This window comes from Ranitomeya variabilis, chromosome 6 (assembly GCF_051348905.1).
Source record: "Ranitomeya variabilis isolate aRanVar5 chromosome 6, aRanVar5.hap1, whole genome shotgun sequence".
In the NCBI taxonomy this organism is placed as follows: domain Eukaryota; kingdom Metazoa; phylum Chordata; class Amphibia; order Anura; family Dendrobatidae; genus Ranitomeya; species Ranitomeya variabilis.
In genome coordinates, this window is record NC_135237.1 from 31,056,830 (window position 1) to 31,074,218 (window position 17,389).

The 17,389-nt window shown below is 43.5% G+C and overlaps 1 protein-coding gene across 1 annotated transcript in view; it reads left to right on the top strand.

Annotated features, from left to right (window-relative positions):
- The first annotated feature begins 16,052 nt into the window (after positions 1 to 16,052).
- PDK4 (pyruvate dehydrogenase kinase 4) overlaps positions 16,053 to 17,389 on the top strand; it is a 30,224-nt gene continuing 28,887 nt past the window's right edge. Inside the window, exon 1 of the mRNA XM_077268144.1 lies at positions 16,053 to 16,319. The gene's annotated coding sequence lies outside the window, so the exon portion shown is untranslated. The remainder of the gene's footprint in view (positions 16,320 to 17,389) is intronic.

Sequence of the window (17,389 nt, forward strand, 5' to 3'; positions counted from 1 at the left end):
ATACAAACACAGGGGGTAGTCACAAGCATGAGACGGACAAGGTAAAAAACACAAAACTTAGCTCCAGGCACTGCTGCCAAGCTCCACACTGCAGATGATATGGAAACAAGACCCCGAACTCCAGAAGTAGCTGATACAGCACTAACACCAGAGAGCTGCACACTCCAGGACTGGTCATCATAGAATTACTCTTTCAAATACCATAAGATAGACTTTTTGTTGGCTTGGTCTGTTAGGGCATCTGTCCCTGTGTGTTGCATATTATAGTGCTGAGCAGCCCGCCTGATAATGCAAGGGCGTCATTAATAGGCTTCAAGCCAGACACATTGCATCACACTTACTTACCTGTGTGACTGGTGTCCTACGCAAGCCATATCAATGTGCAATTTCTTATACTAGGCAGCCAACCCCTCCATAATGTGGTAGGTGTGGGGGTGGCTGTTTTTATCAGTAGTTTGCACCTGTGCTGCCCCTTGCCTTTATTAGTGGAGGCCTGCTATATCCTGCTAGATGTGCATTTGTCATCAGACAGGGTTTTGGGAAGGCCGTATCTTATGGTATGTGTTTTTTTTTTTTTTTTCTATGTTAGCTACAATTACTCTATCACCAACGGTCAGCTGATGCATCAGATTACTATTTAAAGGATGGTGGGAGAGTGGTCACTACCCACATCAGCTGACCTAGCAATTCAACAGCTGCAGCAAACTGCCAGCATGGAAAACTGACATTAAGCCCTGCTGACCTGAAAGGAAAAAAAGCTACATTTAAATTATAGCGGAACCAGAGCTGCCACAAATCCAAAAACAGATCGTGACAAGTACATTGGAGTTTGTATTGATTATTTTTTTCTTTGAATTTACATTGTGTATTATAGTGGCACACTGGTACTGAATGGTTTGATTCTGAGCAGGACCCATGTATTATGCTACAGGTCTTCTATAGATACTTAAAACAATAAATTTTAACAATGTTACTTCCAACATACCCCTCTAGGGGGAGCTTAATGCATACTAATTTATTATTGAGCTCAATGTATAAATTGAATGCATAAAGCTCCAGAGCTCCCTCTAGTGGTGGCAACCAACAGACAGAATTGTATCATTCCACTTTGCCTATTTGGAGCCCTGTATCAGTAAATAAGGGATTAAACCTTTATAAAGATATAAAGGATGTTGTACCTATGTAGAATACAATGAAACAGTGTTAACAGTCTTTCACCAGTTCCTTCACTGCTATTAAGATGTCACGCTCGCAGGTGGCGCATAGGTTCGTGGACCCACTATGCCACAGGCCCTGACATACCTAGGACGGGCATAGCTGAGTGGCTACCCGGTGTTCACTGGAGCTCCTGATAGTGGCGACAACTTGAGCTGCAGGTAGCTGCCAGGTACCACTCCTAGGCAGAGCTGAAGACACCGAAGATGGGGGAGGGGGGATTTAGTGTAAAATGGCCAGGGTATTTACTGTGTGTGGGGATGTATTTAGTGCAACTGGGGGAGATTTAATGTAACAGGGTGATGATTTGAGGACACAAGTTTGGGGAGCAAGCAAAGGGACAGGTGCAGACACAATATGGGGAGCGGGAGAAATTTGAGGACACAATATGATGAGGATGGGGTGATATGGGAGGCACGTATGGTGGGGATGGGTGCAGACAGTATGGTGAGTGGCAGTATAGGTGTAGACACAGTATGAGGAATGAGGGGAAAATGTATGCGGACACAGTATGGGGAGTAGGAGGGATGTGTGAGGAGGCAGTATGGAAAGTGAGAGGGTAAATGTGTGAGGAGACTATTGAGGGGAATAGTGCGAGGAGACAATATGGGGGAGAAAAGTGTGAGAGGGCACAGAATAGAGTCTGAGTAGTGTAGTGTGGGGGGTTGCATGGGGGGACAGTATACTAAGGAGGAGAGAATGTGTTGAAGGGGCATAGCATATAGACTGAGCACTATAGGGGGGACCCAGTGTGAAGAGTGGGCCTAGTATGGAAAGGAGGGGCAGTGTGGAGGGCATGTACCATAAGAGGGACAATTTGGGAGTCATATTTTGTGTGGGAAATATAGTGAGGGACAATTATTTACTCAGGGGCTTAATGTAGGATAGATATTTTTATTCAGGTGCATTATAATGACACTGCTATCTGTGGGGATGTGCTGCAGAAGACCGGAAAAGATGGAGGCCTGCAGAGATGAGCTGTGGATGAGAAAACTCATCATGGGGTATGGACAAGATGAAGAAAAGAAGGAGAACGGCTCCAGAGATGACGTCATCTATCAGGTACCTTGATGTAAAAAAAAATTGTGATACTGACTAATTCTCGTATTTTTTTTGTTAGGAGCATTAAAGGGGTTGTCTAAGTTTGTTATGAGTGTTCAATCATTCTATGTGACTGCAGACTTTTGAATTCTCACAGTGCACACTACACGCTGTCAGGATTCTCTTGTGGCGGAGATTTGCATAGATGTGGTCACGTGCCGACTGGACATGCGTTGACTCGCTCAATGAAAATGAATTGAGCGAGGCCGGACACGTCTTGTCTGAAGGTGTCCAGAAGTATACAAATCACATACTTGTGCAAGGGAGAATCCTAAAAGTGTCCAGTGCATGCGTTGTGAGAATTCAGAAGCTTGCAGCCACTTTTAGTGACTGCAGACTTTCATCTCAAACCTGGACGAGCCCTTTAATTACAAAAGAAAGCCCTGTAGCCAATCCTAACAGCGTGGAATATCCTCACTGTCAGGATTCAGATCTGCTTATTGGTTGAGCAGTCATCTCATGGCCGCTTCACTCATCTGCGATTTTCAATCTTACGGTCACGTGACGACGAGCTTTTCTTCCTGCTTTTCTCAGTTTTTCTCTGAACATTGAATTATGGCAAGCAGGTGGTTGGCACGTGACTAAGTGTGCAATCCGCATATGTACGGGGTGGGGGGCAAGCTGAATTCTTGCCTCAGGTGCAAGAAAAGATACACCTCTGTCTTTGCCTCCGATGTATATTCCAATGTATGCAGTAAATCAGATTGTAAGCTCCTGTATGCAAAGGAACGACCGAGGTTTACAAAATATTAGTACAGGGATATTACAGTACACAGGGACAGGGAACAATGTGAGTGATGGCCATCGCTGATTTGCCGAATGTTACTAGTTTGTTATTAAAATAATAAGGAAAATAATAAAAAAAAAAAAATGTTTTCCATTTTGAAAGCAGTTATTTGTGGTTATCCTGGTCAGTAATGCTGGAAAATAATAAAATAGGCATTATTTGCCCATTAAAGCCCAACCATCTTCAGTGGTGTCTCTCCACTGCCCCGTGGAGTTCTTTATTGACAAAGCTCCAGAAGTGACATCCTGCCTACAACGTGTGACCACCGGAGGCCAAATCTGCGATCATGCTGAATTAGATGGCCAACCACTGAGGTCAGTGATTGGCTGCAGCGGTCACATTGCTGCAACCATGTTCACAAAGACTGGTGGGATGGCAGGGTAAAAAATGTCTATTTTGCTATTTTTAAGCATTACAGACCCATTGTCTGATTTTTTTAAAATTTATTTATTTTTTTTTTTTAACAGCACGGAAATAAATTCAACAAAAAGAACCCAGTGATTCACTTGCAGAAAACTGAAAGTAAATGCCTCTCAGCCAGCAAGGATTCTGCTAGAAATCGGCGTTTCTTGGTTGTTTTCTTTACTTTTCCAGCAATTTTCCCCACTGGTGAAAACAACAGGAGGTGTGATCCTGTCTTCTGTACAACCGCACTCCCCATTGGCTCATAAGGACACGAGGGCTGTGATGTGGGTGACTCTGGGACTTGTTTACTGGTTTCTCTGAAGAGCTGGATGACTATGTACACAATGTTACTTTGTTTTCCTGGAAATGTCTGTGGACAAAAAAGGGAAAGTCAAGAAAAGGAGGAGGGATATGGAGGATGTGTGAGTGCTCCGACTGGATGAACTTGGGTTACAAGCTTCAGGTCAACCAGGGGTGGACACATTCCTATCATATAAATAGCAGGCGTGCAACCCGTATGTATGTATGTGTGTTTGTATAGCAGGGGATCGTGAGTATTATTCATGGATTAAAAGTAAAAAAAAAAAAAAAGAATTAGGATTTTGTAAATTTACGATTCACCCCCCAAAATAACTTCCTACATTTCTATATAACCAGTTAATTTCATTAGTCCAGGGTCAGATAATGCCGATGTAGAATTTACTGAATTTTGCATGACTTTTTCTGGAACTCTACAATTTTACCACACCCATATTGGCCTAACCTGAGGATATGACATCAATGTGATATTACAGGAGTCCTGACGTCTGGCAACCAACCAACTACCAGAACGAAATGAATAGGGATGAGCAAGGAATAATAATGATGGGACCGCATCGCCAAGGTCTCCTCTTTCTGATGATTCGTGAAATAATCACAGCGACCACAAAATAACGTCCTGTCCTAAAATGTCTGATGCACTGTGGTTCCTTGTGCAACAGCGATATACAAGAGCATGTATCCTAAACAGGGTTAAGACAACAAGGGCAGTAATAAAGCTTGTACCTTCTGAGCCTGTACAAAATCATGCAAAATAGGAGTAAGTATCCCTGCACTATTGGATCTTTCCAAAGGATTCAGATTATATAAGCAATTCTCTGGCATGCCAAAATAGAGTTGGCTTAAAAAAGGAAAACTACCCTGAAAAGTTCATTGCCCGGGACACTGACCTGTGCTGGCTGCTGCAGGAAGATCACTTCATGTTTGCAGAATTGCTGCTAAATACATCAGTTCTTTCAGTACAGTCTGGGACTGGGATCTGAAACTCAGACGGGTACATGGGACACAAATAGAAAAAAAACCTGAATATGAAGGGCCATGTTCTTTAAGAGAGAAGATGACGCTTTCAGTGATACCATTATTTTTCTATAACTTTTTTTTTAATGTTTTTAATTCTTTTTAATAGTGTTTATCATATGGGTAATGGTATAGGTCTTGCATTTTTTACTTCAGCTGTTACATGAAACAGCATTTTTACTAGTCAAATATTTTTACAGTATTTTTTCATTCTTTATTTTTAATATTTAAAAAATAATTTTTTTTAGTCTCATAAAATCGGCCCCATACAGTATTGTTTTACAGTTAGTGCCATAGAATAATTCTGGCCCCCAGCCTTTAATAATTTACCCAACCCTGTAATTTCCCCTGTCCTGTAATAATGTGCTTCATCCTGTAAAAATGTCCCCAATTCTGTAATGTCCCTAGTATTGTAGTAATGGTCCCCAGTCCTGTAATAATGTCCCTCATCCAGTAATATTGGTCCCCATGTTGTAGTAATGTCCCCCATCCTGGTTGCAATCATATAGTAATGTCCCCCATCCTGGTCCCATTTTGTAGTAATATCCCCATCTTTTAGTAATGTCCCCCATCCTGGTTGCAATCATATAGTAATATCCCCATCCCAGTCCCATGTTGTAGTAATGTCCCCCATCCTGGTTGCCATCATATAGTAATGTCCCCATCCTGGTCCCATCTTGTAGTAATATCCCCATCTTGTAGTAATGTCCCCCATCCTGGTTGCAATCATATAGTAATATCCCCATCCCAGTCCCATCTTGCAGTAATGTCCCCCATCCTGGTTGCCATCATATAGTAATGTCCCGATCCTGGTCCCATCTTGTAGTGTGGTAATGTCCCCATCATGGTTGCCATCGTATCGTAATGTCCCCATTATGGTCCAATCTTGTAGTAATGTCCCCAACCTGGTTGCCATCTTACAGTAATGTCCCCATCTTGTACTTGTGTCAATGTCCCACATTATGTTGCTCTTTACACACACATAAAAAAACCTCTCACCTGACCTCACTCCTTTGGCGAACAATGTCCTCTTCATCCTCCACAGCTGGGGCGGCGTATGGCAATGACGGAATGCGCAGCCTTTGATCAGTGACTGGTACTTGCATTGCGGTGCAGAGAGCTGGTCTCTGCACTGCAATACATTCAGTTGAAAAAAAAACCGCTGGCGTCTGTGGCCCCTGGACTGGGTCGCAATCGTATCAGGGGCATAAAGCTGCACAATGAGCATCAGAGGCCGCATACGGCCCACAGGCCGTGTGTTTGACACCACTGGTCTAGGAGTTGTACAACAACTGATATGTCATTAATGGGATCTGAAGAGTGTCAGGATTATCAATCATAGAAATATAATGAAATTGACTTGTAAAGGTAAAATCCCAATATCTCGTAAAACCCCGAATAAGGCTGCTTTCACACTAGCGTCGGCCCGACGTGCCGACGCGCGTTGTGAAAATAATGCCCGACGTGGGCAGCGGAAGCAGTCTTACGACGCTTCCGCTGCCCCATTGTAAGGTCTGGGGAGGAGGGGGTGGAGTTTCGGCCGCGCATGCACGGTCGAAAATGGCGGACTCGACGCACAAAAAAAGTTACATGTAACGTTTTTTTGTGCCGACGGTTCGCCAAAACACGACGCAACGACGGTTGCGACGTGTGGCCATACGTCACAATGCGTCGCTAATGTTAGTCTATGGGGAAAAAACTTAACTTAAGCTTATTAACTAGAATTGCCTATGTTTCACCCAAAAAAACAATGACATTTCACATTATATTGTAGTTTTATGATTCGTTTACTACTAGGTTCTCTCAGGAGGAAGATATATACTGAGAAAATATTAACACAACACTTTAGGTTTTGCTCCCATTTATCATGAGGTGAACTCAAAGATCTAAGACTTTTTCTATGTGTGCAAAAGGCCTTTGTCTGTCAAATATTGTTCACAAATTTGTGTAAATCTGTGTTAGTAAGCTCTTCTCCTGCTCTGTGTTAGTGAGTTTTTCTCCTGCTCTGTGTTAGTGAGCTCTTCTCCTAATCTGTGTTAGTGAGCTCTTCTCCTGCTCTGTGTTAGTGAGTTTTTCTCCTGCTCTGTGTTAGTGAGCTCTTCTCCTAATCTGTGTTAGTAAGCGCTTCTCCTGCTCTGTGTTAGTGAGCTCTTCTCCTGATCTGTGTTAGTGAGCTCTTCTCCTAATCTGTGTTAGTGAGCTCTTCTCCTAATCTGTGTTAGTGAGCTCTTCTCCTAATCTGTGTTAGTGAGCTCTTCTCCTAATCTGTGTTATTGAGCTCTTCTCCTCCTAATCTGTGTTAGTGAGCTCTTCTCCTGCTCTGTGCTAGTGAGCTTTTCTCCTAATCTGTGTTAGTGAGCTCTTCTCCTGATCTGTATTAGTGAGCTCTTCTCCTAATCTGTGTTAGTGAGCTCTTCTCCTAATCTGTGTTAGTGAGCACTTCTCATAATCTGTGTTAGTGAGCTCGTCTCCTGATCTGTGTTAGTGTACTCTTCTCCTGATCTGTGTTAGTGTACTCATCTCCTGATCTGTGTTAGTGAGCTCTTCTCCTAATCTGTGTTAGTGTACTCATCTCCTGATCTGTGTTAGTGAGCTCTTCTCCTCCTAATCTGTGTTAGTGTACTCTTCTCCTGCTCTGTGTTAGTGTGCTCTTCTCCTAATCTGTTAGTGAGCTCTTCTCCTGATCTGTATTAGTGAGCTCTTCTCCTAATCTGTGTTAGTGAGCTCTTCTCCTAATCTGTGTTAGTGAGCTCTTCTCCTGATCTGTGTTAGTGTACTCATCTCCTGATCTGTGTTAGTGAGCACTTCCCCTAATCTGTGTTAGTGAGCACTTCCCCTAATCTGTGTTAGTGTACTCTTCTCCTGATCTGTGCTAGTGAGCACTTCCACTAATCTGTGTTAGTGAGCTCTTCTCCTGATCTGTGTTAGTGAGCTCTTCTCCTGATCTGTGTTAGTGAGATCTTCTCCTGCTCTGTGTTAGTGAGCTCTTCTCCTGCTCTGTGTTAGTGAGCTCTTCTCCTAATCTGTGTTAGTGAGCTCTTCTCCTGCTCTGTGTTAGTGAGCTCTTCTCCTAATCTGTGTTAGTGAGCTCTTCTCCTAGTCTGTGTTAGTGAGCTCTTCTCCTAATCTGTGTTAGTGAGCTCTTCTCCTGCTCTGTGTTAGTGAGCTCTTCTCCTGATCTGTGTTAGTGAGCTCTTCTCCTAATCTGTGTTAGTGAGCTCTTTTCCTGATCTGTATTAGTGAGCTCTTCTCCTGATCTGTGTTAGTGAGCTCTTCTCCTAATCTGTGTTAGTGAGCTCTTCTCCTAATCTGTGTTAGTGAGCTCTTCTCCTAATCTGTGTTAGTGAGCTGTTTTCCTAATCTGTTAGTGAGCTCTTCTAATCTGTGTTAGTGAGGTCTTCTCCTGATCTGTATTAGTGAGCTCTTCTCCTAATCTGTGTTAGTGAGCTCTTCTCCTGATCTGTATTAGTGAGCGCTTCTCCTGATCTGTGTTAGTGAGCTCTTCTCCTAATCTGTGTTAGTGAGCTCTTCTCCTAATCTGTGTTAGTGAGCTCTTCTCCTAATCTGTGTTAGTGAGCTCTTCTCCTAATCTGTTAGTGAGCTCTTCTCCTAATCTGTGTTAGTGAGCTCTTCTCCTAATCTGTGTTAGTGAGCTCTTCTCCTGATCTGTGTTAGTGAGCTCTTCTCCTGATCTGTGTTAGTGAGTGCTTCTCCTAATCTGTGTTAGTGAGCTCTTCTCCTAATCTGTTAGTGAGCTCTTCTCCTGATCTGTGTTAGTGAGCTCTTCTCCTAATCTGTGTTAGTGAGCTCTTCTCCTGATCTGTGTTAGTGAGCTCTTCTCCTAATCTGTGTTAGTGAGCTCTTCTCCTAATCTGTTAGTGAGCTCTTCTCCTAATCTGTGTTAGTGAGCTCTTCTCCTAATCTGTGTTAGTGAGCTCTTCTCCTAATCTATGTTAGTGAGCTCTTCTCCTAATCTGTGTTAGTGAGCTCTTCTCCTAATCTGTGTTAGTGAGCTCTTCTCCTAATCTGTGTTAGTGAGCTCTTCTCCTAATCTGTGTTAGTGAGCTCTTCTCCTAATCTGTGTTAGTGAGCTCTTCTCCTAATCTGTGTTAGTGAGCTCTTCTCCTAATCTGTGTTAGTGAGCTCTTCTCCTAATCTGTTAGTGAGCTCTTCTCCTAATCTGTGTTAGTGAGCTCTTCTCCTAATCTGTGTTAGTGAGCTCTTCTCCTGATCTGTGTTAGTGAGCTCTTCTCCTGATCTGTGTTAGTGAGTGCTTCTCCTGATCTGTGTTAGTGAGCTCTTCTCCTTTGCCAAGATAATCCATCCACCTCACAGGTGTGGCATATCCAGATGCTGATTAGACAGCATGATTATTGCTCAAGTGTGCCTTAGGGTCGTCCCATAAACAAACTTTATTAACTATTTACAGGAGAGATGCTAAATGTATAATATGGCATCCAGTAGCTAAAAGCTCACTGATCCAGTGAACAGGGTACTTATAGTTCACTGTGTGAATGAAGTTTTACTGTGCGATCACTGATCCTTTCACTGTATGATACTCCTATATGCATTTAACAGAGCAGTGTTTGCACATGCTCAGTAATACTTAATTCACACTGGAGTTTAGGGCACAGATTTTCAGGATCGGTGGGGGCCCAAAAGTCAGAACCCCAGTGATCATACAATTAAAACCTATCTAATGATAGATGGTATATTGTTAATGGGTCTACCCCTTTAAGACAATATTTGTGCTGTGTTTAGGCTGTAAGTGTATATTGTCATGTTATGTCCCTGTACTGTCAGCAAACCTTGGCATCTGAGGATTTATGTTCTAGCCGGCTGTGATAAACATCAATGCCAGCATAGTAGCTAACAGCAGAAGAGTACCAGCATCAACACAGGCCTTGTGATACTAAAGGGAGGGGGAAGTCATTTGCAGACATGGTTTTGCCACCAGGAGGGGTGTGAGTCAAGATGGCATAATGTGCTTTGAGAACCTATTATTCACTTATGTAACTGTCAGACTTGGGCTTGTCCATCATGAGTATGTTCGTTGCCTAGAGGCCAAACTGGGTTTTTTCCCTCGAAAGAGTTGTTGGACTGGAGGTGGGCTTGTCCATCGTCAGAGAGTTTAATGAGCTAGTGGCTGAACAGGGCTTGTTTACTGTCAGAGAGTTGTTAATCAAGATATTGAACTGGCCTTGTCCATCATGAGAATGTTGGTGGGCTAGTGGTTAATGTGGACTTGTCCATCGTGAGTGAATTGGTGGGATGGAGGCTGAAGTTGCCTTGGCCATCATGAGAATGTTGTAGGGCTAGACGTTAATGTAGGTTTGTCCATCGTGACTGAGTTGGGTAGAGATTGAACTGGGCTTGTCCATCATGAGAATGTTGTTGGATATATGGTTTAAGGCTAAGTTCGCTATGGGCATTTTTTATGATAATTTTCAGCTGATTTTCACAGTACTAGCAAAGCCTTTGAGATTTCAGAAATCTCATGCACATACATTGTTGTTGTTTTTTGTCATCAGTATTTTGTGCTTTGCTTGTTTTTTTAGACATGAAGCATATCACTTCTTTCAGTGTTTTTTTTCATCGTTTTTTACTAGTGATGAGCGAATATACTCGTTACTCGAGATTTCCCGAGCATGCTCGGGTGTCCTCCGAGTATTTTTTAGTGCTCGGAGATTTAGTTTTCCTCACCTCAGAAGAATGATTTACATCTGTTAGCCAGCTTGATTACATGTGGGGATTCCCTAGCAAACAGGCAACCCCCATATGTACTTATGCTGGCTAACAGATGTAAATAATTCAGCTGCGGTGATGAAAACTAAACCTCCGAGCACTAAAAAATACTCGGAGCTCACCCGAACGTGCTCGGGAAATCTCGAGTAGCGAGTATTATATTCGCTCATCACTATTGAATTGAATGTAAAAAAAACGCATGAAAAAAAACGCAGCAAAACCTGCATTTTTGGCTTAGCTTTTTTCCTGCCAGGCACTAAGGTTTTATTACAGAAAACAAATTGCAGCAAAAACACCCAGTGTGAACTTATCCTTAGTAGGTTTGTCCATCGTGAGAGAGTTGGTGGGACAGAGGCTGAATTGGCCTTGTCCATCATGAGAGAGTTGGTGGGCTAGGAGTGAGTTTCCTAATGCACTCTGGGCACCCACAGGACTAAAAATACTGTACCATTAATATACCAAACAGCACTGTCCAGATACAGTGAGGGACAAGTGAACAATGACCTGACAGGAGTAACTAATGCTGACCTAAAACAGTGGGTTGAAAGTACATTCAGTACTGGGAAAGGTCAGCTCTGAGAGGTCTGTAGCCGGTCAACCTTGAGAGACAGAGTGCTTTGCGTGTGAATTTCCGCATGCTTGCATATTTTCTGTAATGGGTAGCAATTTTTTGTAGGTAGTGTATTAGTGAGCTCTTCTCCTAATCTGTGTTAGTGAGCTCTTCTCCTAATCTGTGTTAGTGAGCACTTCTCATAATCTGTGTTAGTGAGCTCGTCTCCTGATCTGTGTTAGTGTACTCTTCTCCTGATCTGTGTTAGTGTACTCATCTCCTGATCTGTGTTAGTGAGCTCTTCTCCTAATCTGTGTTAGTGTACTCATCTCCTGATCTGTGTTAGTGAGCTCTTCTCCTCCTAATCTGTGTTAGTGTACTCTTCTCCTGCTCTGTGTTAGTGTGCTCTTCTCCTAATCTGTTAGTGAGCTCTTCTCCTGATCTGTATTAGTGAGCTCTTCTCCTAATCTGTGTTAGTGAGCTCTTCTCCTAATCTGTGTTAGTGAGCTCTTCTCCTGATCTGTGTTAGTGTACTCATCTCCTGATCTGTGTTAGTGAGCACTTCCCCTAATCTGTGTTAGTGAGCACTTCCCCTAATCTGTGTTAGTGTACTCTTCTCCTGATCTGTGCTAGTGAGCACTTCCACTAATCTGTGTTAGTGAGCTCTTCTCCTGATCTGTGTTAGTGAGCTCTTCTCCTGATCTGTGTTAGTGAGATCTTCTCCTGCTCTGTGTTAGTGAGCTCTTCTCCAGCTCTGTGTTAGTGAGCTCTTCTCCTAATCTGTGTTAGTGAGCTCTTCTCCTGCTCTGTGTTAGTGAGCTCTTCTCCTAATCTGTGTTAGTGAGCTCTTCTCCTAGTCTGTGTTAGTGAGCTCTTCTCCTAATCTGTGTTAGTGAGCTCTTCTCCTGCTCTGTGTTAGTGAGCTCTTCTCCTGATCTGTGTTAGTGAGCTCTTCTCCTAATCTGTGTTAGTGAGCTCTTTTCCTGATCTGTATTAGTGAGCTCTTCTCCTGATCTGTGTTAGTGAGCTCTTCTCCTAATCTGTGTTAGTGAGCTCTTCTCCTAATCTGTGTTAGTGAGCTCTTCTCCTAATCTGTGTTAGTGAGCTGTTTTCCTAATCTGTTAGTGAGCTCTTCTAATCTGTGTTAGTGAGGTCTTCTCCTGATCTGTATTAGTGAGCTCTTCTCCTAATCTGTGTTAGTGAGCTCTTCTCCTGATCTGTATTAGTGAGCGCTTCTCCTGATCTGTGTTAGTGAGCTCTTCTCCTAATCTGTGTTAGTGAGCTCTTCTCCTAATCTGTGTTAGTGAGCTCTTCTCCTAATAGGTCACAAGAACCTCCGAATGTTCTGGGCAGGACAATATGTGTTGGTGTGAGATATGCAGAGGCGAGGAAGGCGATGGAGAGAGTATTGTCAACTGTGGCACTAAGGGATGGATGAATGCCAGCAGCCACTCCGCGTACAACCAACCCAACTCTCAGACATGATGGGGAACTGTGGCACACTACTGCTCTTGTCTTTGTTTACTCCAGTGATGATGCCCTTGACTGACCCCAGCCCTACTTAGGGGTACGAGTGTGCTATACCTGTGCAGTATGTTCACTCTTGTGCAGAATTGCCTGGGGTTGTCGTTCCCAACAACAAAACAGCCACAGACCATGCAAGATCATGGACTTACAATATGGGTAAAAACCATTGGCCGAGTTCCCAAGTGACCTGTAGAAGCACTTCATTAATGAACGTTTCTCTGTTTACTGTACACAGGATTGTTATTGCTATACAACTTTCCAGATACTTTCCAGGAAATTGCCAATAAATCCAATGTCATACAATAGTGTCATCTCTGCATCTGTAGGAGACCCATTTACATATGGACAAAGTGGACAATGCAAAACTCTAGAACAAGTCCTTACATGTCACGGCTGAGGGCAGAAAAGATGCATTGTAGAAATCTCTGCACAAACTATCCGGCAGTCCTTTTATAGAAGCCTTGTACCAATTATAGTGAGAGATTGGTCTTGGTGATCCTATGTAAGAACACTAAGGGTAGCCATATTGGTTGTCACCCAAAGAAGAATTAAGACAAAGGTGTCCCATGCAGAAATACATGCAGCTAATTTACCTCAGAAATTGCATTTTCATGTCTTTTAGATGATATTTTGGCACCCCACGAGGAGAATTTACCTCAGGATATACAAGTTTATACGTTTAATTTCACAAGATGGGAATGCGATATGCACCAGAGGTAGAATTTACCCCCGAAATAACTAAGAATGGATATTTTTTCCTCAGAATCAAAGCTTAACTGATAGAGAGGTATTTATATCTATATCGGAAAAATTGACTCCCAGGTCAGAGATATTTATGGTCTAATTTTTACACAATTGGATAATGTCTGGAGAAATATACCCGGGATAATTACGGTATATGTTTATTTATTTTCCTTTAAACTCAGTCATGGGTCAATAGGTGGGCACATATAAATTACCTCAGAGTCACATGTTTTTTTTTTGTATGATATTTTGGCACCCTAGATGAAGAGTTTACTTCACGGCGACCATCTTTATTCTTCACTGGTAGTTTACTTTGGGACAGGTTTATATTCACAGAATTGGATATACAAATCCACAGTACTGAATATAGAATGTACCAGAAATAATTACAAGAGTCTTTTTTTTTTTTTTTTCTTTCAGGTTAAAAGTTAATACTTCTGCCAATAAAATTTACCTCAGGAATCACATTTGTACGGTATATCTTGTATATGAAATTGTAACATCCCATGAGGAGAATTTACCTTAGGGCAAACATATTTATTGTTTATTTTCTTGCCCAAAGGAATGGGAGATACATTGCCCATCACAGTATAATCCCAAAATAATGAAACTTCGGGGATACGAGTCTTTCCTGTTAGGAAACAGAAGCGATTGTGAATGAAATGAAAGTGACAAGATGGAGGTACAGGAAGACAACCTCAAAAAAAGATGAAGGTCCTTATCCTCCCTGACTGATCCTTCTCTATAATTACGTTTTGCTTGCGTCCCTGTCACTAATGGTTGCATGAGGCAATACTCGTGTAGCCCATTCAGATGTCACAGATTGCCCAAATCCTCCAGAATGGCACATCCAGAGCATGGAGGGCTGTAGAAAGGCATCAACCCAAAAGAAGGAACAATATCTGCTCCTTTGTGCAAGGAGGACTCGACGGAGCATTGCCAATCCGTGCAAAATGGCCTCCAATGTCTACTAGAGTGCTTGTTCTGTCTGAACTGTCATAAACAGACTCAATGAAGGCCATTACGGCGCTGCTCCACACAACTTGACAGAAATTCACCAGAGGACACCTGAATTGGCATATCCACCATTGGCGTCTCAAAGGTGAGAGAAGGTTCTCACTAAACACAAGTGAAAGAGTCTGGAGACTCCATGATGAATGTTGCCGGCAAAATCATGCAACATGGCCGGTTTGGCGTTGATCAGTGATGGTCTGGCAAGGCAAATCCTCAGAGGGTTGTACAAACCTCCATGAGATAGTCAACAGTACCCTGACTGGTGTGAGGTACCGAAAACAAGTCCTCAGAGCCATTGTCAGACCTTGCGGTGGTACAAAGGGCTCTGGTTTCAGGACAATGGCCGTCCTCATGGGGCCAAAATGTTGGCTCATCCTGGAAGACAAAGGCTTTGATGCCATTGAAAGACCATTATGGTCCTCAGACCTTATTGAATACCTCTGGGACATTATGTATCAGTGTCGCAGACCGTGGAGGAGCTCAGTGATGTCCTTCCCCAGATCTGGGAGGATGAATATCCTCCCCCATGACACCATCTGTCGTTTCATCAGGAACATGCCCAGACATTGTCAGTGGCCATACACACTACACAGTCACATTATGAGTTGCCATGATGAAATTTACACAAATTTAGATCAAATTTAGCCATTGGGTGGTTGATGATTTTGGTTTCCATTGACGGCTGACAGCGGATTACACAATTTATATCAGGACAGATTTTCAACCTAAATCTTTCATTCATCGAGCTCTAAAGTGCGACTTTCGTGTTCCCGGGTCCGTTTTTTTTTAAACAATGTGTAATTTACCCCAGAAATCACATTTTCAGATGCAATTTTACATCAGAAAGCTGTTTTTGAGATAGAATATTCTGTGCACAAAATTTACCTCAGAAATAATTTACTCTTTTTTTTTTACTAAATGAAGTTTAATTTACCTCAGGAACCACAATTTTCCTGTCATTTATATACCCCGGCACCTTGCATGGAGCGTTTACCTCAGCACGGCCATATTCATGGTTTCTTTTGACACAAAGGGTATGACATACTGTCCGCCACACTATTTTACCTCAGAAATAATAAAAAAACTTTATTTTTTTCCTTCAGATTTAACACTTAAGTCTTCAAAGTGTAATTTCACATTTACTCGTCTTTCAATTAATCCTTTTGCTCTCTATGGAGTGTTTACCTCTGAGGTGACCTGATTTTATTTTTCCCACATTTGAGATATTTACATTTACACAAATAATCAACTGCTCATTCCAGCAGGCAAATGATTCCTAGAGAGTGTAAGGACTGAATGGAGGAATGAATGAGACACAACACTGCAGTGAAGGGGACAGACTGTACAAGGGGGTGCACTGCAGTCAACAGTTGACGCAGCAAAACCGTCACGTCCCCCCACCATCAAGGCAACTACTGAGTTAACGCATGAGCCAATCAGGTGTCTCGCTGCTTGCAGTGTGCCTGGCAACATTCCCTTCTTGCCCCGCCCACATACTGACGACCCCCACGTCTTGTACTTGTTTGTTCCGTTCTCCAGTCCCAAGAACGGAGAAGATTGGACTGTTCCACATTGGCAGGGGGCGGGGCGACCCCCTCAAATGACAGTAAACAAGGCACGTCACTGATTGGAGGAAGGATCTGTCAGTGAAAGCGCTGGGCGGGATTTAGTCTAGGTGGCTCCGCCTCTTGGGTGTGAATGATAAGAGCCGGTGGTTGGCAGGGGATTCTTCTCAGTGAGAAGTGGCCGGGAGTCAGGCAGGGCCGAGCTGAGGCGCAGGCAGGGACATTAGCCCGCAGTGGAGCTGCAGAACACCCTCTCATCAGGTTGCATCATCCTGGGGTTCACCTGCAGAGCTGACACATCTGCTGCAGGAACCGCTGCTCACTGGGAGAGGTGAGTGTCCTAATGGATGAGGGCTGCATGATGCAATATTAATAATAATATCTATTCTGTAGGGGGACTACAAGTACCAGCCTGCTCTGAAAGCATAAAGGGTGTAATGAAAAGTTCTTCAACTTTTTATATTTTTATTATGGGGGGGATTTATTAAGACTTGCATCCAGCTGTTGCAGAACTACAACACCCAGCATTCCCTAGAGGCCTGCATCTATCAGGGCATGCTGGGAGTTGTAGTTTTGCCGCAGGTTGGAAGAATTGAGTGCTAAATTTATCCCAATTTCTAGTAAATTTGTAAAAATCTCCGTCCTCGTATAAATGATGCGAGTGATGGGTAAAACCATGGGCGGACACACCGCATGTTCAGCCTGTGCAGCTGCACAGGGGCCCAGGAGGACAGGGGGCCCGATCAGCTGCTCAAATATCTTACGCTCTCATAGACCCAGCGGCTGCATCTACACTAAGAGGAGAGGAAGGGGCCGTACCCGAGTCTTCTGCTGTCAGAGAGGGGCCTCTTCCTCTCCTCTGAGTTGATGCTGCCGCTGGCTCTTTGATATGATGAAGGAACCCGGGATCACTGGACGCTCCCCCTGGAATCCTTGGACACGCCCCCAGCTTCTCTTCCTGGTTCGTGCAGGGCAGGCAGGAACAGGCCTGGTAAGTATGGCTGATCTCAGCCAGTCCTGTCTCCTGCTTCCTCCTCACTGCCTGTGACTGCTGCTGGGAACAGCCTCTGAGCAGTCAGTACATCTGTAACTTCTGCTGCCTCCTGAGCAGTTCTGACAACTGAACTGCTTGATCAATGTTCACATGAGAGATCACATCAATCCCCCTGTAGCTACCTCCACCTCCTGTACCGAGGGGGCCTTTTTGGAAAACTGCGGCACTGGCCCATTCAGATTCAGGAGCTGCAGTGTGAATGCTGCTTGAGTGGCCAGTGCAGCCATTCCTCAGTAAAGACCCCTCAGTACAGGGGTGGTAAGTGGCTACGGGGGGAGGGTAGGTTGATGTGATGGCCGATGTTCACATGGGTCAGGCACCTGACAGAACTTCTCAGGAGGAAGAAG